Genomic DNA, 21192 nt, shown 5'->3' with positions numbered 1-21192 from the left:
ATGAAATTGGAATGGTTCTTTACTCTGAATATATTTACAAGTTTGTTTTATAGGAAAGAAGTTTTTGGAAAAGCAGAGTGGGATTGCAAGGTGTCAATCCATACAACAAGCTTCATGGCCTCATACTCTGCAATGAGCCTCCCCAGCCTACAACCAGAGCCAGCCAGCCCTGCATCCTCAGTTGTCCCCTTCAATTTTGATGCACATTACTGAGGGAAGGGAGAGAAGTAGGGTTTTGTTTTGTTTTGTTTTCAAGTAGACATATTTGAAAACCAAAGGTCTTTCATGTCTCCAGAAATTCAATGCAACATCAAGCACTTCTGACCATTATGAAGCTATAGGACCCTCTAGGGGAGCTATGGAAAACTGTCAAAGTCCAACCACAACTCCTCCACCATCACCAGCAAGGTTGGTATTGACACCAGTGGAGCTAAGGACCAGTGCCTGGGCAGGATGAGTGGAGGCTGCACCTCCCAGCCTGGGGCTTTGCTGCCCTTCATTTCTATTGCCTGTGTCCTTCTTTCAAGACTGGTAACCTCAGACCAAAGGAAAAAAAAATAAAAAAGAGGAGGAGGACTTTTAATCAAGATTAAATTTAACTTGGAATAGCCATTCCCACAGCAGCTAATTGAGAGGTAAGAATATAGTTTTACCTAGTAGCTCATAATGTCTGGGATTTAAAGAAGCCGGAGATAAGCAGGAAATCAGGACAGCAGGAACCCAGCTGTGGCACAAGTGCAACACATGCTTACTGATATCCATGTTAAAAACAAAACATTCCTAGCAAATTTTGCATAGCCTGCACAACTTTGAAAATCCTCCTGGTCTGATGTTTGTGTCAAGTTCACCTAGCATTAGTCAAGCCCTGCATTGTATTTAATGTCGGTTTTGGTATCCATCTGTGTGAGACATTGTCACAATATATTGCTGGCAAGTTTCAACAGGGAGGCAGAACTTGCGCATTGACTTTCCCATGAGGTTTCGTGTTCCTGTAAAATCAGTAATTTAGGAAAAACAAACAAACAAACAAACAAACAAAAAACAAAAACCTGCAGTATTAGTTTAACTTGCTATTTTGCATGAAACTGATGAGACAATCCATGTAAAAAGAAAACAGCACTTCAGATGTCATGTGCTTTATAACATGTATTGCAATGTTGTTCTTTCTTCTGGTAATATTTTAACAGCTGGTACTGCCTTATGTTTTTTCCCGGTTTAAAGCCCCTGGTGGTTGATGGCCAAAATACTTCAGCTATAAGATGGGATCTGATTTTCCTTTAACTCAAAGTAGGAAGCGTGCTGTCATGTACCTGGTACCCACGGAAAGCTTGCCCTCATAAGTCTCATGTACAAGGTGTTTTGTCCCTGATCAGCCTTTTGCTCCTCAGAGAGGTGAATGCTCATGCCCCAAGGCCACGCTGAGCTGCTTTGCCCCCCAGGCTGCTCTGACCACAAGCTGCTTGGTGAGTGATGCAGGGACAGCACATTGTCTGCTCGATGCCACGCGTTGGTTAGAGACGACTTCAGGGTCTGAGTTGCTCCATCCCGCATGCGGGGTTTTCTGTGCTGCAGTGTCGTGTCTGCGCACAGAGCAGCAGTGCTGTTACGTATTCACCTGTGTTTTCCAGAATAACCTTAGAGCAAATCCTTAAATGCGTACTATGCATAGTTACTATGTACCAGAAAAAGGCTGTTACTGCATTGTTTTCTGTTCACTGACTGTGTTTGCATGAGCCACAAATATGGGTGAAATATTGGCAGTATCTCCCATGCAATCCCAATGAAAACTTAAAACAAGAAGTTTAAAAAGTAGTTTTGCATAATCTCTATATCCTTAAACCAGAGGGTTTTTTTGTACTGCTTTAGACATTTTTGGTGCCTTTAATTTAGCTTACTTTTTTTTTTTTTTTTTTTTTTTGTAGAATTCTAGTGCACCAGGTGGAGTTCATCCACTTCTGTACAAAAAGGTTCACCTGCCAAATCTCTTAATGAGGGTTTTCCTCCCCAGGCACTACTGATTTGCTCCTCCCCTGAGAGGTTTTAAAGCTATCTGTGCTGTGTCCCAGAGCTGCTGTGGAAGCTGCAACCATATTAGTGCCCCATGTGGGGCTGTCCTGCTGCAGCGCAGCATGGGGCAGGCACTGGCTGGTCTCAGGTGGGGTTTGTCCCCTCCTGCTTCCAGGGGCAGGATGTGCTCCATCAGGCAGGGGACACTGCCTGGGACCCCTTGCCCCTGGTCTCACCATGGGATGCTGCCAGGGCTCCTGCTCCTTGTGTGTCCCAGAAGCCAGCTGCCTCGGCTGCCCTTGGTACCGAGGGGATGCAGTATGGAGTAAGATTTCTTTTTCTCCAGTAGAAAATGTCAGTATATGAACTTTTGTTTCTTTTAACCAATGTACAAGGACAGCCTGGTTAAACGCAGTTAGCTCCGGAGGCAAAGGTAGTTCCTAAGCTATTATTTGACCAGGGTAAGTCATTGTGTGCTCTGAAATAGTGGGGCAGCCAAATGCTTTGTAGCAGCTGTTACTGCCTGAGAAATGCACTTGTAAACTCTGGTTGGACTAAGTCACTTAAAATTGCTGTAGATAGAAAAATTCCAGTGAATATTTTTATATTGTAGTTGAAAATAAATATAGGGTATATAAAAATACTCAATAAGCAACTGAGCATGAGAAAAGTATAAGAAAAATTGCTATTGCATAAAGATATATAGTTGCAACAATGGACTGATATCCAATAATTTACTACTACTAAGTTCTAAAAAATGGATGGCTGCAAAGTGTTTGCAAAACCATTATTTTTCAGTTGACATGTGGCTGGATTATGTGAACTGACTCACCATTTAAATGGGGCTACTGAGATTGGTACATTATTGATTCAGACAATCCTTGACCTTAGGGATATCACTTGCTGTAACAGAGGAAACTGGCTTTTAGGCTAGAATTCTCCGTCTCTCTCTGCATCCCTGTTATTTGACAAAACTGAAGACAAAAAGATTAGGGGAGCAAAGCATGAGTTAATGCCAGCAAGGTTGAGAAGCTTCTCCTGGGCTGCTTTTTCTAATAAAATAGTGTAGGAGCTCTCCAGAAGAAAAATCCAGAGGTACTGGGACTTTAGGTAGTCATTTTAAATCAGATTTTCACCCAAGCTGCTCTGTGTGTGTAAAACCTCAAAGCCATCTGTTTTACTTCCTTGCGATACATACTTTTTGTATTAGTAACACTGAGGCGAAGCTCCAGATGCAAAATGCTGTGAAGTCTCCCACCCACATCTTTCTTCAGGGCAGGCACAGGGTTCCTGTGAACCAGCATCAGGCTTGTGTCTGTACAATAAATCCAAAGTGCAACAGCACCTGGGTTGGCTTAGTGCCTGTAAGCTTTCTGCAGCTGAGCCAGGAGCAGCCCAGTAGTGCAGGCAATGGGGTGTGTATGGGATGCACTTATGGGTTTTGGCTGCTCCTTGCTGATGACTTGACACCCTTGCGCTATGACGTGAGACAGTGCATCTACCACCGCTGTGGACTTGCCTTCCTGTGCATGGTCATATTCATTTTGCCACATACCCCTACTGAGCAGGAAGCCTGTGGTTGAGCTCATTCATGCAAGGACTGTGCTCAAGCCTAAAATAGTTTAGTTTCCTTGGGCTCCCTGTAGAGTCAGACATGAGATGTGAGTTCTTCTGCAAAGCAATTCGGACCAGGTAAAGAAGGAGCCTTTCCAGTACACCCCTGGGAGACCAGTCTCCCCAAAAAGGCACTTACACAAAGTGACTGACTGCACTTTGAGTATCCTCTTCATCCCAACCATGAGGAAGAGGTAGCATCTGTTTTGTCCCATGCAGAATGTATAGTAGGGATGCTGCCAATGCAAGAGGCAGGGAGAGGGACGTGGAACAGGTCTGTCTGTCCAGAGGGATGGCAGCAGCCTGGGCTGGTGCTGCAGGAGCCTGCAAGGCTGTCACGTGTGGATCTGAGGGGGAGCTGCTGGTGAGAAGGAAGGCTTCTGGACCCTGAGAGCAGGGCACAGAAAGTGAATGTGTTTTAGTCCTGCTGCCGAACACATCCTGCGTGTTGTTGAGCAGGGAGTTGTGGCTAGGATGTGCAGGAGAAAGGAAAGGAGTTAGCAGCTTGGATTACACGGAATTATCACACGACCTGGATGTTCCAGGTTCTCTGGATATCTCAAACAGGACTTTGTCAAGAATTCATTGGAGACAAAGAACAGGTTTTGTTTCAAGAAAGCTATCAGTGGCCATTCACCAGACTGCCTTCAGGTCCAAAAATAACAAATGAACAACAAAGACTGCTGATCAGTCTTAAATTAAATTAAAGATACACTTTTTTTTTTTTTTTTTTTTAAGGATCTTATCCCTAGGCCTGTCTGAGGTCCAGGCACTGTGTGTACCTTCTCAGCCTGTCACTCATCAGATTCCTAATGGCTATCAATCTCCAGACATTAAACGGGTAGCCTGGCATTTGCCCAACAGGTTGCAGCATGATGCTGCAGCTGTTGAACAAGTACTTTATAAGAAATGATTTTCTGGCTTTTTATCAGCTATTTCAAATCCCAAGCTGCAAATCAGTTTCTTCCTTTTTAGTCATATGGAAGCAAAACAAGATGCACCTGAATGCTTTTAAAAACAATTACACTGAATACTATTTACCAATGCAAACATCTAGCCAGCTATCCTCCATCCGTCCTCTGGTAACTGTAGCACTTCTTTCTTGTTCTTTTGTATGCAAACACTATTTGTTATAATCACTGAGCATAAATCAGATAAAAGCAAAATCTGATGTATTAACAATGAAAACATTCTGAATAAAAACATGGATTACCATGGGATTTTTCCTGGGACTGTGCTCTACTCAATACGATTAAGATCCTCAGAACTTGTCTCTGGAAGATTTATTTTATGATCAAAGTGGGCATCCAGTTTTTCTATGTCTATTTCCTAAGCAGGTTGCAGAATGATCTCCTTACGTGTTTTGCCTTTCCTAGGCATCAAGTTTCACTAAACTGATTTGTGGAAACGACAATTGGCAATGTCTCGTGGCTGATCTTTTGCAGTCTTGCTAGTGCCATTGAAACAATTCAGAGGGAGCAGCATGTTGGGAGCCTGAAAGCTCACCCTGTGAATGGTATCATGAAAGAAATCCCTTTGGCATGGGTGGCTGTTGTGGGCTCTCCTGGCAGAACAGCGGCTGTTGTGTGCACACTGCCTGGCTGGGAGGTTCTGTGGTGGGAACTGGTTGAACACTGAGCCCTGTGGGACGTACGTGTGCCAGGCTTTGGAGATACTTCACTTGCAGTTTTAGGCAGCTCCAAGCCGCTCACTGACCTTTTGAGAGTTTCCTAAATCTCACAGTTGGAAAGCACCGGTGCTGGATGCCGATAGTACTGAATTATGTATGATAAGTTCTATTTCCTTTTGCATGTCCAGATGATGGTCCACTAGCGCCAAGTGGTGGCAGTCAAAAATTTATGAAAAATGAGTATTCCATGGATGCAAGGAAATGCCATGACCCAGGACCATGTCATTGGACTACTGATATCATGTCATACAACAGGCCTATCCAAAATTGTGATGGCCATGTCCTGCTGAGATCTGCAACTTCAGCCAAGGTACAGTCAGACAGCTCAGTTTTTTTTGTTTGTTTGTTTTTCTCTTTCTAGCAACAAAGGAAATCCAATAAAGTCTTCACAATTATTCCTTAGATGAATCAACATAGCATAAAATAGTAGTGCACAGATCATGCGAGTCATATTGAAGCTTAATCTGTGCTGATGGAGAGATGCTTTCACTTCAGCAAGTTCTTGAAGCACCTCATTGCCTATGAACTAGATTATTTTTTCATAAATTGAGGACAACAAATAAGAGTTTAGCCCTTGCCTTTGTTGCTGAATGTGGCAAGCTGATCTGTGAGTAATGGAGCAAGCAGAGCAATCTGTTCCAGAGCCTCCGCGAAATTTTCCATTGTTTGGGGAACGAATTAGTCCATTCTCTGCATGAAAGGGAAAGTCACGCTTAGGAACTTGATTTGTTGCAATGATCTTCTATAATGCATTGCACTACCAGTGACATTCGCACTGATATTGGGGTCCTTTGTGTGCTTTGTATCAGTTTTATTTTCTTGCCAGGAAATTGAAACACCTATACATGTAAGGAAGTCAATCTTTGATTCTTTCTAGCTTAAAAGTGTGCCTGTTGACATGCTTCAGATCAGAGACTGCATTTGCAGTGGCACAGAACCAAGTTATGAAAGGTTTGCTAATTATTTTACTTTATCTTCTTATTGCAATGTTAAGTTTCCTCTCAACATCAACTCTCCTTAGTTGTACAGGCATGAAGTTGTACAGGGCATTTTGGGAGCTCTGAGCAGTGTTTGAAAGGGTGTGGCTTTCACCCTGCTCACATGCTTGCTAGATCAGAACTGGTTAGTTACTTCCTTTAAAGCAAGGGTTAAGAGAAATCTCTGAATTGTGACTTATCAGTACAACCTGAATGCCACCACCTCCCCACTAACAAAGATCTTTTTCTGTGGGGAATTCCTGCCTGGACCATGTAATTCTAAACTAAACAGTAGGCATTGGTATCAGGAAACCTTTAACTAGGAGAAAAATACATGAGATGTAATAGAAAAATAAAGGAGGTGGGGAAGAAAGATGGAAAGGGAGTGAAGAGGAGATGAACTTTACCTATGAAGGCAGATCTACCTTCAAGGATAGGGAAGTGGTGAATGCTAGTGGTGAATTTCCCATCTAATGAAGATGAAGAGAGGGTTTTCCATTCTATTAAAAGGCACATATCACATATGTAAGAGGTCATACATCATTGTCAGGTGATATTGTAGCTGCTGGACAGGCAGTGAGCAAGAGCTCGTTCCTTCAAATGTCTCAGGACCCTGAAAAGATCATGTGAAGAGAAGCTAGTTGTCTGTCCCCACAGCTGTGCGGCGGGGAGACAGCCACCCATGCACTGAGATAGTGAGGAAAAGGTGGTGGATATGCCACCCTTGTTCTTTGTCTAGCACCACTGGTAGGTACAGGGCCAGAGATCCTGGCCTTGGGATCCTGTGGGTTCAGGGACAAGCTTAAACCCTGCCTTGTTATATTTGGGATCCTGAGTGCTTGCAGCACAGTGCCCCCTGAGCTGGAACAGCTCTCCCTGGCAGCACATCCATGCCTCTCCCAAACTCTCTCATGTTGCACCTTCTGCATGTAGTTGAGCATTTCTGTTGGCCATTTCCTGGGTCCTACAGCAACACCAGGGTTTCCAGTGACCAGAGCCCTGAGCTCCCCACACCCAGACAGAGACTCCATTGGCAGGGGCAAAGGGACTGGCCAGATGTCTCCCAGCATGGCAGGGGCCATATAGAGCTGATGCAGGGTTTCTGGTGTACATCCCAGGTGTCCTCCTGGGGCTGGAAATGCCTCCCTGAGCTGCCCTAGCTGAGATGCAGATGAGCCTGGTTCCTCTCACCAGCTTACAAAGGGGCTGGGAAGGGCTGGGGGGAGGTGACTGCTGCCGCAGTGGAAAGGTTTAAAACCTCACTGATTTTTCTTATTTTATTCTTTTCATTTCCTCTTTGCTCCTCAGAGGGGAATGTGGACTCAGATATACAGAGAGTTTAGGATTAGGGAAGGATTTTACCCCTTTTGTCCACTTTCCCATAGAAAATGCTTTTTAAAAAGCGAGGCTGAGATTTAGTTGCAGGTCTATTACAGACATAGAAACCAGGTCTAAAATCTGAGTTTGAATCCTGATTTGCTCCAAAGTAGGTGATGAAAGTCAGATTTAGGCTGGCTTAATGAGTACTGCTCAGAAATGTGCCATGCAGAATATTTCTGGGCTGTACCTGGGCTAAATTAACTCCTGGCAGCTTTCAGCAATAACATTTCTGAAGCTCAGTCTGTAGGGTGTTTTTTCAGGGGTCATTCAGCAGCATCTTGCCACAGAGAAGAGCACTATTGAACTCCTTGGAAAAGCTATGAAATTTCATACACTGGATGCAACCCCAGGAGACTAATCCAGCCTCAAACACTATCACTCTTAGATTTGTGTTTCATTCAAGAAGTCATGAAGCAATCTATTTTGCCAGAAAAAAAAAAAATCATTATTTTATCATCATCCTGAGTACTTTCCATGAGAACAAATTTTTTCAAAAATGCCTGAGATATTTGTGAAAGATCTCAATTGTGCAGAAAAGCATTACATTGATTGTGAACTTAGCCTTTCTTTAGATTTTTCTGCTTGTCATTTTTACTTAAATACAAATATTAATGAAGACCTAAAAGTGCCCTTTTACTATTGCTTTTTATTTTATTTTTCTATAAAGATTGCTCATAATCCTACAGCTATCTTTTTCCACTTTAAAAGGTTCTTGCTTCCTATTGCTGTCAGGATAATGCTGCATCATTCCACCTAACTACCAATAAATAGAAATGCAGAGCCATGACTTCTATTCGAAAGCATGCAGACTCCTTTGTACTGTTTCCTTATATACAAATATATCTTCCAACTTGTAGCTGTAGTACAACATCTGAATTAAATCATGACTTATTCTTTCTATTAAAGCTGTGTTGTCCTTGCCATTATCCCCTTTTCCCGTAAATGAGTACAATGAAAAATTGATTTTAGCTGTATTGGACTGCAGCGAAATAACAAAAGATGATTGTTACATTATCAAAGTCCTCTCTGCTTCCATAATACAGGAATTGAAAACACCTGTCTTTATCTTCTCAATCAATAATGTACCTGAGTCACATTTTCCTGGAAAACACTTTAAAGGTGTCCACTGTATGTTATTTAGATTTAACAAATGCATTATTCAGCCTGTCTTCATTTATTTTGATTACCTGAGTTTGCTCTGCTATCCCTGTGAGTTATATAAAGCCTAATATTAAATGCCACACTAGACTAGTATGTCAGTAACAATATCAGATGACTTCTCTTATGTGAAGCAGTGTGACAGCTGAACAAGTACACTTCGTAGAATACGTGTGGAAAACTTCTGTTCAACAGGGACATTTCATCACATGCTGTTCTCTTTCTAAAAGGCAAAGCAGAGGGCTCCAGCTAATGGCTGCTGGAACAGAACGACCTAATTGGAGGCAGGTTTGGGAAGAGCAGCAGTGGACACTGGAGTCTGCGTTCTGGAAAAGAGGAGCCAGTGTTGGATGCCTAAAACCGTCAGCTGTATTTTACAGCTATGCTTTTTAATATTTTTAACAGGCTATGCTTAAGAGCAGCTAATTTACTGTGTGCCTCAATAGCAGTCTGAAACTATTGAGCATCTAGTAAGAACAGAGAAATCAGTGAGCAGCTCTAGAGACACGGCCATCATTTCAACATGTGCATTTGCATATTCCATCTAATGCCTGAAGTCAGATGCCTAAAATTAGTAGATTTATTTGGATGTGTGGAAATAATTGTAATTTGTTTCACAGCAATCAATTTGTGATGCTTTGATTTCCCTTTCTACAGAATTAAATTATTAAGGGGCAAATATGATTTTCAAGATACTTTTTATCATTCCCTCTGCTTGAAGTTTTGTCAAGTTTGACACGCTATAACCCAACGTTCAACCACAAGTAATAAATATTAAAAATAAAAATCAAATGAAAAACAAATTAAGTATGAGAAATGTAAAGAAAGGAGGGACAGCAGGATTGCACCTTGCTAGGAAATGATTAACATAGGGGCCTCTTTTCCCTACCCACTAATTCTTTCATCATTTCTAGATGCCAGCGGTGGTCTCTTAACCGTAGCTCAGTCAGGGAAGAATAAGTGTCCCTGGGGTTCAGAGGCAACCTTGCGCTATGCTTAGGTGAGGGGATGCTCATGGTCCTCCTGAAGCACCTGGTGATGACCTAGTGCTGTGACATGCACTGGGAAAAACAGGAGAGAGCAAGCCGGGGTGGCACTGGCCCCGTGTACCCTGGGCAGGCATCCAACCCTGCTTCTGCAGGAAAACCAGCAGGTCCCTGCCTGATGTTTCTTTAGGATTTTGCACAAACACCCATGTTTTTTTCCACCCTCTCTGCTTACAAACCTTGCTTTTTAATTTAGCAGAGAAGGAGCTGTTTAAAAAATTAACTTCCATGCCCCTAGTCATTGCACAGCTGCAAGCACACAAGTATTCCTTCTCAATCTTGTTTGATGTTGATACCTTCAGAGCTGGCTGCTGCCAACTGGACCAAGTGGAGTGCCCGTGGCCAGACCTGAGCACACTGCGTGGGCATGCAGCACCAGTGAAGGTGCTGGGACCAGGCTGCTGAAGTGCCCCAGGCCTTCTCGACCCAGTGAAGCTGCAGGATGTCCACGGGGGTGCAAGGCCCTTCCTCAAGTACCAGAGGTCAGTCCGTGCTGCAGCTGTACACATGAAAATGTGGGAATGAGGGGAAGTTGCGGGGATAACACGGTGGCATCTGGGTTTTGCTGGGGCTTAGAGGAGCCCCTGAGTGCCAGGATGCTTCCGTGAAATGTTGTTAGCCTCTGTTAGGTGCCACTGGTTTGGTACCCTCGTGAGGCCAGGCTCCCTGGGAGGCGGCCCATACCTCTCCTGCCTGCGCAGCTCTGCTGGAAGTATTTGTAGCTTCTACCTGATTATTTTAAGAACCTATGCAAATTTATTAATTTGTGCTAGGAAAAGCTTGCTGTGATGTGTAAATTAAGCCATTTAAGTCATCCTGCTTGGCAACTGAAGCACCTGTTTGCTCAATGGGTTAACTGTTTGCTCAATGGGTTAATAGCCCACCATACGCCATGGGTGTGTAGTTGTGCTTATGGTCTTTCACAGATATCCCTCCCTCTGCCTGGGCTTTTTTTTTTTGGCTGTTGCTTCTTCACAGAGTCCTGGTGCATGCAGGTCCTCGTGCCATGTCTGTGTGCAGCCAGGGTAGTGGTGGCTGGGCCGAGCTCTGCTGTGGGCTCCCACAGGCCCTATAACTGGTAGGGGAAGAGCTTCCAACCCAGTAGTTCTGCCACATGTGGGTAGGGACGTATTCTGCTTCATTCCCACCCTGAGTCAGCAGCAGGACAGAGGTACTGGAGATCAGACAGACCCTAAATTTTTTAATGCATGTACTTACCTGTGAACACTAGGAGGCTGCTTTAAGGATATATTAAGACATAAATCCTGCAGTCAGACGTACTGGTTCTCAGTCAGGCAAGCGCACACACATGCCGGCCCCGTATGTATTACGCATGGTGGGCAATTGCTATCTCGAGAACCTAGCTGGGCACGTGTATATTCACAGCCATGGGGAACAAGGTCAGAGACAGCGCAGGAGGTTCCTGGGAACACGAACAGTGGATGATCCCTGACAAGGGGCTCAGGATGAAACCACGCATCAGGTAACGAGTGCTCCTCCAGCAGCTGCTCGTAGTAAATCAAAAAGTCGAGAGGAAAATTTTCTCTGGTGAATTGGCTTTTTCCCTTTAGCCACGTTAGATGCTAACATCATTGTGTATGCATTCACTGAGTTGTTCTCAAATCCATTTTTTCCTAACAATGGAACAAGAACTGTTCAATAATTGAGGGAATATTTAATGCAGGAACAATGCACATATCCATCAGGGCAAAACCACTTGACTTTTGAAAGCTTCCATGCAATGCATGTAGCATTTGCCCATTTACAAAACTATCTGCTTTTAGGACAACAGGCTGCTGACAGAACCAAGCAATTGTAAGACCAGTGATTCAAAACCATAACGCGATCCTAATTGGCAACACCGCATCCTTTAAGGGCAACTATATTCTTCTAAAACTTCCAGATAAAAGTTAAAAAAAAAAAAAAATGCAAATGTTAAAATGCATGTTTTAGTTCTCACATTTTACAAATTTAAGAGGTGCTGAGTTTTGCTGACAGTTTTCTTGGCAGAAAGTGAATTCCAAAGATGCACATGCAAATATTTGTCAAAACTGAATTTTCAATTTTGCATGCATAAGGATTACTCCAGAAGTGCTGGCATGCTCAGCTGCTCACAGAACAAAACTAGTGTCATGTGGCACGTCTGGCCAATCACAGGAAAACAGTGTATTTTTAATTTTAAATATTCTGATTAATCCATAGAGTAAAAAAATATAGTGAAAAGAAAGTTGCTGAATATATTTGAATAACAAATAAATCCAAGATGGTGTGATTGACTTATATATATTCCCTGAGCAGAGAGAGACAAAATTAATCAAATAAATTATTCATTTTGAATTATTTGTTCAGCTCTGTTTTTACAAGTGGCGGCCTAATAGCCGTGTGTGACTTCTGCAGTTAGCTACAAAAGCTCCTGTATCATGTGTCACATCCTCCTGATAGCCACCGCTTTGCTCTGCATCTGACTTCTCCACAGACGAGCCCTGCATTTGTCGTGATGATGCATCTTCTGTGCAGGACTTGCTAAAAGCAATTAGGTCTTGAGTAGCATGCACTGAAAGTCCTAACGTGCTCATTGACCAAAAGGGATTAGAAATGTAATGTTGCCCGTTTCTACTAAATCATTACAACACAAATAGTGCTCCTCTGCTTTGGCCTTTGCGCAGAATTAGATTCAGGTTAGAGTGCATCCGCACACTTACACTGAGAAGCACTCAGCGCGGTAGCCTAATTGCACCCCAGATATCTAGACCGTATTTAGATGGAGCATTTAATGGCTCTGCTACCAAAAGTCCGTTAGCCTTTATTACATTTATTTTCATCAAAAAACCTAATCATTGTGTTCTCTGAGATAAATACAGTAATTAAAATATCATTCATCTTTCTTTGATAGCCATGCAACGTATGGTGCATGTCTGCAGCCCCATTCTGGCTCGGGGAGGAGGGAGAGCAGAGCCCCACGCCCACCAGCCCTCCGACTGGAGTCGGGCACAGCAGGATGCGAGGCAGGGCTGGGCTCGGCGCTGGCAGTGATGGGCAGGCCAGGCTGTGACGGCCGCAGTGGGGCCTGCAGGGCAGTCTGCAACGGGGCCACAGCCACGCTCTCACCACGTTGTTGTGGCGAAGCAGCAAGGTGTTAGAGCTGCCCTTGCCTCCAGCTGTGATGGAGCGGCATTGAGAGGCTGCAGGGTGCTGGCTGTGGGGGACCAAAGCGCTAATCCCCCGAGCCCTGCTGGCAAGGCACAAAGTGCCTGGCACATGCTGGCCCTGCCCTGCAGCCAGGGCTGTGGGACTGCCCGACCCCAGCCAGGAAACACCCAGTGGTCAGCCCGGTTCAGAACAGCCACCAGATGATGGTGAATTTCATTGCCAAGCCTAGCTGTACTTGAAATGCGAAAATGCAGAAATGTAAGTGGCGCTGTCAGCTCCCTAAAAATCACATTTTCTGCAGTCTGCAATCCTTGTTCTGCTCCATATGTGGAGGGATTTGTATGAAATGTTCCAGGCAGAAAGTGAAAAACTCTGCGGTGTACTGGCACGATAATGCTATCTTGCATGAATGCAGTGCTTTCCACTTAAAGTGACTTGCATAAGTGGAAATATTATCCCCATTTTGCTGATGAAGAAACTGAAGCCCAGCGTTTCCTTTGAGTCACATCCAGTGAGCAGGGACAAAGCCAAGAATGAATGTGCTGACACGCAGGATTTTTCATTGCCACCAGACAAGTTGTCTCCATCCAGAATACTTCATTCTGACTTTATAGGCGTCTTCTCCCTGATTAAAGCACCATCTCCCTAACCAGTGTATTACTATACACTAGAAAAAAAATATATATTGTCTGAATTTGCTCCATTCTGCTCTCCAAAACATCTCTGAATGTCCTTAACATGTTGGGAGAATTTTCAAGCTTTACCTGCAATAATTGGGCACAGCTGGAAAAGGCAATGTCCAAAATTAACCGATGCAACTGATGTCTGCACTAAATCTATGTATGTGCAGGTCTACAATACGTGGAAGCCAGCAAAATGCAGCTCCTGGAAGACTTATGTTGTCTGTAAGGAATGATTATAGCTTTGGTGAGAACTGTTAACAATTCAGCAAAATGACAAGAGACATAATTATCTGAGTTATTGATCAATGCATATTAAGAAAGACCTGCATTCATAGGTCATTATGAAGCATTATTGGGGCAACAGAGTGCATCAATAAAATTAATTTATTTCTTCACATGGATGCTAAAGAAGACTTAGAAATATGCCATGTGCAGAAAGCTGCTTGTGCCAGTAAAATATATTTACATCTGCTGCATATGGATAGACGGGATACAGGCCAAGTATGCGATGGTGGGAAGCAGCTTGCTGCTTCTGTTTTGGGAAAGTTCATCACGGTTGAAATTTTGGACAAATGTGATTCTGAATCAAACTAGAGAGAGAGCAGTAGATGAGCTCAAAACTTCAGCTGCTCCAGAAACTCCATTCAGAATAACATACTATCTCACGTGCCTTATCTTTCTGTCAAAGTTTTGAAGACATTTTCTGGTTGCTGATGGGAGTAGGGAAGAAGAGAGAACCCCACAATGAAGCAGAGAAAAACATTCATAGTCTGCTTCAGTCAGGTTTTCAACTTTAGAAAACGGTGGGTGTGGAGTAGGTGCATCTTTGGATACAACGCTGAAAAAAAAATTAAGAATGCATGAAAGTTGAACCATGCCAGTGGTGAACCTGTCCTTGCATACTGGTTTGTGCCTAAATTCAACAACTCAACACAGACTATAGGCGAATCCAAGAAGAGTTTTTGGGCAAAGCATGAGGCCTGGAGATAAGGATATGGACATGCCCACTTCTCCCTGCACCACGCAGAGGTTGTGCTGCCCTTCCCAGCTGGGGCTGCTGCTGCAGTCCTCCTGAACCACCTGCAGTATTCATGAAGAAACCTGAACATAGGAGGGAGGAAGCCAGGGAGGACTTCCCAATTTCTGTGCCAATAGTTTGTTGATTTGTAATTGTTAAATACTGAGAGCTGTCAAAAATGGTATCAGGTGCTTTCAGGAGAGGCTGCTCATGAGCAAGGCCTGCACTAATCTGACCGCGCTGTGCCCATTTATCGCTGTTTGCTGTGAATGAAAGACCTGCTCACACGCAGGGATGGCATGGGTGTGTGTTAACCTGCTGCTCAGCATTGCTGCTGGTGTCATGCACCATGGGGACACCTGCGGCACGTCTGCGTATCGTCCCTGAGGCAGCATGCCCATGGCACCTGCCCCGCAGGCAGCACGCCTGCCTCCCCACAAAGCCAAGGACACTTATCCCTTTGCTTCCACTGGCCAGGAGGCCTCCGATCCTAACACAGTGCACCCCACGAAGATGCTACTGCAAGTCCTTGTTCCTTTGGGCGTTCCTGTAGGTTCCCCCACGGCACACACTGCTGGCCTGCTGGTTCTCCTGCAGCTATTTCCCTTTAAGCTGGGTACTGCAGCAAGCACAGCCAGTGGCAGCTCTGCGTGGTAGATTACAAGCAGTGAAGATTATGCAAATCTGAAATAATGTTTTCCTGGCAGTCTAAGGGCAAACCAAATATTTATGGGACATTTCATTAACAATGGACTGTGTGTGAGAGAAAAGAATGGTCTCCACCATCTCACAAGCACCATCTCTGCTCCTTCTGGTGGATGCCAGAAGAAAAAGCTTCCAGAAGAATTCCCAGATGCAGAGGAGGTTGCTGGTGTTTGGGCAGATACACAAAGTGGCAAACAGACGGCGTGTGCCTAAAACTCAGTGACTCCCATGAAGTAAAACTACAGCAAGCTCCATGGTGATTTGCAGAGGTAAATACATATTTCACGAGTAAAATGCAAATGTGCCTTGTGTAGTCCCCCAAAGTGCACGCTCCTGCTGCTGTCACTTGTTTGTGTCTATCCAATTTTGGATTATGTTTGCCTCTCAAATTTAATAATTTTGACAAGTTAATTTCAGCTTGTTCTTGACAAGGAAAGTAGCTACAAGGAATAAAAAAAAAAAAAAAAAAAAAAAAAGGAAAAAAAAAAGAGGAGTGAAATGCTCCGACAAGGTAATAGCATGATATTGCATGGCAAGCTACTTACATTTTGAGACTATTGAAAATGTTAATATCAAAGTATATCTTGTTTGCCCAGAGAAAGGTGCATGACGTGTGCTCTGGTGAGAAATGGCTGCAGGTCCTGAGGCAGGCAATTTGCATGCTGTTAGGTGGCACATCTAGGCTAAACCAAAGAGACACAAAAATGGAAAAAAAAAAAAAAATAGTTCCTAGATTCACAGTTTGAGAACATTCTAGGTATTTCCTTCCTAGGTCTTCAGTGCAATGGCTGCAGCATTTTGAGCCTGCCCAGCGGAGGTAAAGCAGCAGGAGGAAGGGGTGAGCCACTGGTCCTGCAGCCTGGGCGAGGGCTGATGCCAGCACAGCTCCACCCCACCTGCTGCTTTGCTCTGCGCTCCCTGCCCTCCTCTCTGTCCAAGGCATTCCCACCCAAGACCACAAAGAAATTAGATTTGTCTTGATTCGCAGTGTCTGGATGCATATCAGCCCCATCCATGGGCAGAGAGGCTGTTCCTGTGGGGAGGCATGTGTGGCTGCCCAGGGGCAGCCCCAGCCCCATAGCTCCATCTCTGCCTTGACCAGCTGTGGCTGGGGCAGACAGTGCCCTGGGGTTTGCCCTGTCCAGCCCCATCCTCCGTGGGTGATGGATACTTCAGTGCGTAAATTAAAGAAAATTTAAGAAAAATTGGCTGTAGAAATTAAAACTGCCTCAGGCAGCTCAACTTGTACAGCGACACATAGAGTACTTAGCACCCTAGATTTCATTATTCTTAACAGCATAACTGGAGTCCTATTTTCACACATTAAATATTCTTGGATTTTTTTCCCAATGAGCAGACATATGATTTTTTTTTTTTTTTCTGCCATCAACATGCATGTTTTGTCCTTTCAGAGGCTTTCTTTAAATTGGAATACAGATTAGTTTTACCTATGATTTAAAGAACGCTAATACTTGGTGAGGCCTCGATTCTTGTCTTTTATGGAAATGCATAGCCGTGGGGGCTATGGAGAGCTGCTCTCTGCTTAGCACTTCTGAGAGGATAGCAGTGCAAGACTACACTATTTTCACATCTCATGGATTTCACAGACTGTGAAATTTGACTGTTTGCCATGAAAAAACAGTGTTTCTTAAGTAGAGATGGGCATGCTCTTGTGTTCTCACAGGCCTAGTCTGCAAACCTATGGCAGTAGGACAGTGAAAGAAAGGGAAAGAAAATATTAAAGCCTACAAGATGTGGGAACCAAACCGCCAAAGCCAATTGTGTTGTGCCTGAGGTAGAGGATAGGGATACATAATTAGGAGATCGTCAGTATTTGAGATTATCACTCCTCACTGGAAGCAGTGAGGGAAAGAGACCTCCCCAGCGAGCCCTGCAGCAGGCAAAGTACCGGCTAAACTGTGCACTGTATGGCTGACAGAAAGCCATCTGCTAGGGCAGCCTGGGGGAGCCCACGGGTGGTCAGCCTAGGTGGTGAGTGTTGGTGCGTCCTGGCACAAGTTTTGGTGGGGGTGCCAGCATTGCCATCAGTGTTACCTTCATGTTTCCACTTCTTGGGTTAGGACTGTGTGCATAATGAAACTTCAGGCTTCAAGGCTTTGGTCGGGCACCTTCGCAGTTGAATCTTCACTGTGGGGTTGAATCCCATCCTTGGGACACAATGAGCTGCAAAATGGAGGGTCTACTGCCACTTGTCACTGTCTTGTGTGTATTGTCTTTATCCTCCTCCCAAGAGCACAGGTCCGTGCTGCCACTGTGCAGTCAGACACACCAGGATACCTCAAGTGAAGTGTCAAGTGGCACTAGACATTTATGGCTAGGGACCCAAAGCCTGCCTTAATTGCCCTGGGGCAAGAGCAGATGAGTGCTCTGGTGCAAAGAATGATCTTCAGATGTCTAGGTCCTACTGCTCATTAAATTTAAGCCTCACCTACCGGGATGATCTGGGCATATTTAATCTCAATAATTCTTTGCTATTGCAGGGGGCTTCGGTATTGCTGGCAGCTTTGTCTTTTTTCTTTTTGACCGGTGGAGCACAATTTAATCTGAAGGCAGAAATACTTTAGTCTAATGAAGTCTTTGAGTTTAGTGCATGGGTGAAACATAGTGGCCTATGTGGTACAAGAGGTCAGAGTATAGACGAACTAATAGTCCCTTTTGGCCTTAAATTATGAAATTCGCAGAATAATTTCTAATAAAGAATGCATTTGTAAAACCTGGAAACGTTCTCATGAATAATCTGCACACAGAAAAAGGGCTTGTTTTGTCAAGCATACTGCGACAAACAGTTCTTCCAACTTTATGCTATGCAGACGTGTATTTTTGGATATTCTTTGGGGGAAAAAATCTGCAGACAAATCTACATAACCTGTAAGAAAAAGAATCTGAAACAAAACAAAAGATATATGTAGATTATGAAAGGTAGAGAATCAAGTTGGAATTCTAATGTAAATGTATGTCATTATCAGTAGAGATCGCGTGTAAAGCACTATTTTAAGTTGAAGAGCTAAGAATTGGAATATTAAAGTGAAAGTCTTTTTACATGTGCGTTTAGAACAAAAGCTACCCTGTCATTAAAAAAGATATATAACAGTTGGATGAGGGTTGTTGTTTTCAGTGTTTGGTTTAAACACAATAAAGATGAACAAAATTAAAACGTGTTCATTGATGCATGAGGATGAAGTCAAGATCAGAAGTACAATTTCCTAATTTTTAGATTTATTCAAAGACTCTTCCTTTGTATTAACTCCTACAGATGTTTAATGAATGCTTAAAACCAAACACTACCCCCCTTACTCCCCCCACTGGGTTCAATGCATTTCTTACAGGCAACCTGATAAAAAGAATATCTGGGAGGAAGGGAAGGCAAAATCAAAGTTGATGCATCAGAACATCTAGTGCATGTCTAAACACAATGAAATTTGAACTGTGTGGGTGTATTCACTCGTTTTAAAGAATGTTCATTGATTTTAGTTTTTATTATGTTTGGAGTTGAGGTATTTTACACAAAGACCATTTTACTGATCTTTATGATTCCATAAATGCCTACAACAATTTGGATAAAACTGGCTGCATTATACTTTTTCTTTGTTGTTAATCTTTACGCTTGGCTTTAGGTATAATGAAGGCAGAGCACTTTGTCCTGGTCTCAGTGAAAACAACAGGAACATTGTTACAAGACTGGATGCATCCAGCCTCGGAGTGTACCACTCAACAGAGACACCTGATCTGGCCGTGTGTGGAGCTGGTCTACAGACAGTGTGAAGCTGACAGAAAGTGCACCTGTAGTAACAAAAAAATGCTGAACGCTGGGAAAAGGTATCAATATTTAGCAATGTAAGCTGCTGAAGATCTATGAGCACATTTCCATGAGATTTCAGAGATGCGACACCCTGTTTTGATGAGATTTTCTCCTTCAGCTGCCTGTCAGAGTCTACTGCCCAATTAGCTCTTTGTAATGAGATGAACATGATGAAAAGGTGAGCTAGTGTCCCAGCAAAACTACTAATCTTTGCTTTTTCCTTAGATAAGAAACAAGTTGTAGTCAGCAGAAAAACAAGACGCAAAATCCAAGAGTACCAGGTGTAGCCAGTGAGCAATAAGAAGGACTGAGAGCATGGGAGTGGGAGTCCTGAGAGTTGGGGTCTATTTATAACTCTGCAGAGATCCCACTGTGTGGACTTGGACAAAGTGCTCCGGATTGATGTGAATATCAGTAGCAGTACGTAAGACCCCTGTCGGCTTCCATGAGCTTTGAAGTATGTTTGAACCAGACTTCAGTGGCTCAGCGCGTACTGCACTACCTGCTCCTGTTCTCCCGGCCTGAAGCGCAGACCTCCCGCGCGGAGCTGTCAGACCACAGCATTTTCTCCCCAAGCCCCAGAGGAGGCAGAATGAGGGTGCAGGACAGCGGACAGAAAAGTTTTTGTGCTGAGGGTCTGGACTTGCCATCTGCCATGAGGTGAGACTTCCCAAACCTTCCCCTCTCCTCCACAAGGAGCTGGCAGGAGGGAAAACCTCAGTGCCAGCACCACGGGGTCTGTACCCAGCCTGCTGACTCCTTCATTTAAAGATATGTGGGCTGCGGGTAGATGCAAGGTGGAAAAGGCATCACTTTTGAGGGAAGACACCCGACCTGGTTGGGCACTCCTTCTCTTGGGTATCCAGGCAATTCTCTGGGTGCAACTGGGACTGTTGGGCATGCTAAGACACAGGAATTAACCTCCTGTGAATACTAGCCAGTGTTTGCAAGGAAATTTGTCAGGACAGGGCTACCAGGCCCAGGTGGAGGGAACAAAAGGCTAGGTGCCACCAGGTGCACCCAGACCACCTGTGTAACCTGCATCTTCCAACAAGCTGCAACAGCTTTCCTCACCTCGAGTGAGGTTTCATACTGGTTTCATTTCAGATGGAGAATGAGGCATTTACTATCTTACATATAATTGTATAATCCTGTATGCATTTTTCAAGGATGCTTTTGTGTCCAGTCTTCCACAAGGAGACACTTTTCACTCATGTTGCCTGTTTATCAGGTGGTTGCCACTGGACTGTGCTCCACGCAAACTCCTAAGCACTGAGACAAAAAATGATTTCCTGGGGAAGGGGGCTCGCAGTCCTGTTAGCTGATAGTATTTGTCCTCAAATAGTTTGTACTTAAGGATTGAAGGTTCAGGTGAGTTAAGTGCTGGCTTTCACCACAATGAGCGCCCAGAACTCAGCTAAAGCCAGTCAAAGCCGCAGCTGCCTAGGCCCAGTCTGTATGCTGTTACACAGCCTGCTGCTATGAAGATGGAGACCTTAAAACTATTTCTGTTATTGCTGATCCCAGCTGGAGGGATTTGTAAGAATTCTTATGCTTCTTTGTAAGAAATGTAAGAAGTAAGCTCATGTTTAAAGAGTTTGTTCTCTAATCCTGGTATGCTTCGAAATCCTGGGTGAGATTTAGTTAAATCCATGAAGGAAAAAGAGATGAAATTCTAACCTCAGTATCCACAAAATTCCTACACCACAGCAAGCAGGCGTCACACAATCATTAACGAGCTTATCTCCATCTCGCACACCAACACAGTGTGTGCCATGGGGAGGTGTTGCAAGCTGGAAAGCGGTGTGATGTGTCACTGTGCCTGTGACACCCATGGCTGGATATGCAGGAAGCACTGCTGCTGCCCAGCCTGCCTCACTTTTCTTTTTGTTATTTGCTAAACACAAGCCCGTGTTCAGCTACCATGTGGGGACCACAGGGGCC

General features: G+C 44.1%; 1 long non-coding RNA gene across 2 annotated transcripts; it reads left to right on the top strand.

Moving 5' to 3' along the window:
• The first annotated feature begins 2023 nt into the window (after positions 1 to 2023).
• On the top strand, positions 2024 to 20362 carry LOC106016842 (uncharacterized). Of its 2 annotated transcripts, none has more exons than XR_011811135.1 (4): positions 2024 to 2332; positions 5440 to 5621; positions 10175 to 10354; positions 19064 to 20362. It is a non-coding gene; the product is annotated as an uncharacterized lncRNA (long non-coding RNA). The 2 variants fall into 2 exon arrangements; XR_002401728.4 differs by lacking the exon at positions 19064 to 20362 and adding an exon at positions 12766 to 12868.
• The last annotated feature ends 830 nt before the right edge of the window (positions 20363 to 21192 follow it).

The sequence above is a fragment of the Anas platyrhynchos genome, chromosome 8 (assembly GCF_047663525.1).
Source record: "Anas platyrhynchos isolate ZD024472 breed Pekin duck chromosome 8, IASCAAS_PekinDuck_T2T, whole genome shotgun sequence".
Lineage (NCBI taxonomy): Eukaryota > Metazoa > Chordata > Aves > Anseriformes > Anatidae > Anas > Anas platyrhynchos.
Note: the sequence above shows the minus strand (reverse complement) of the source record. Positions and strands in the feature narration are given on the sequence as shown.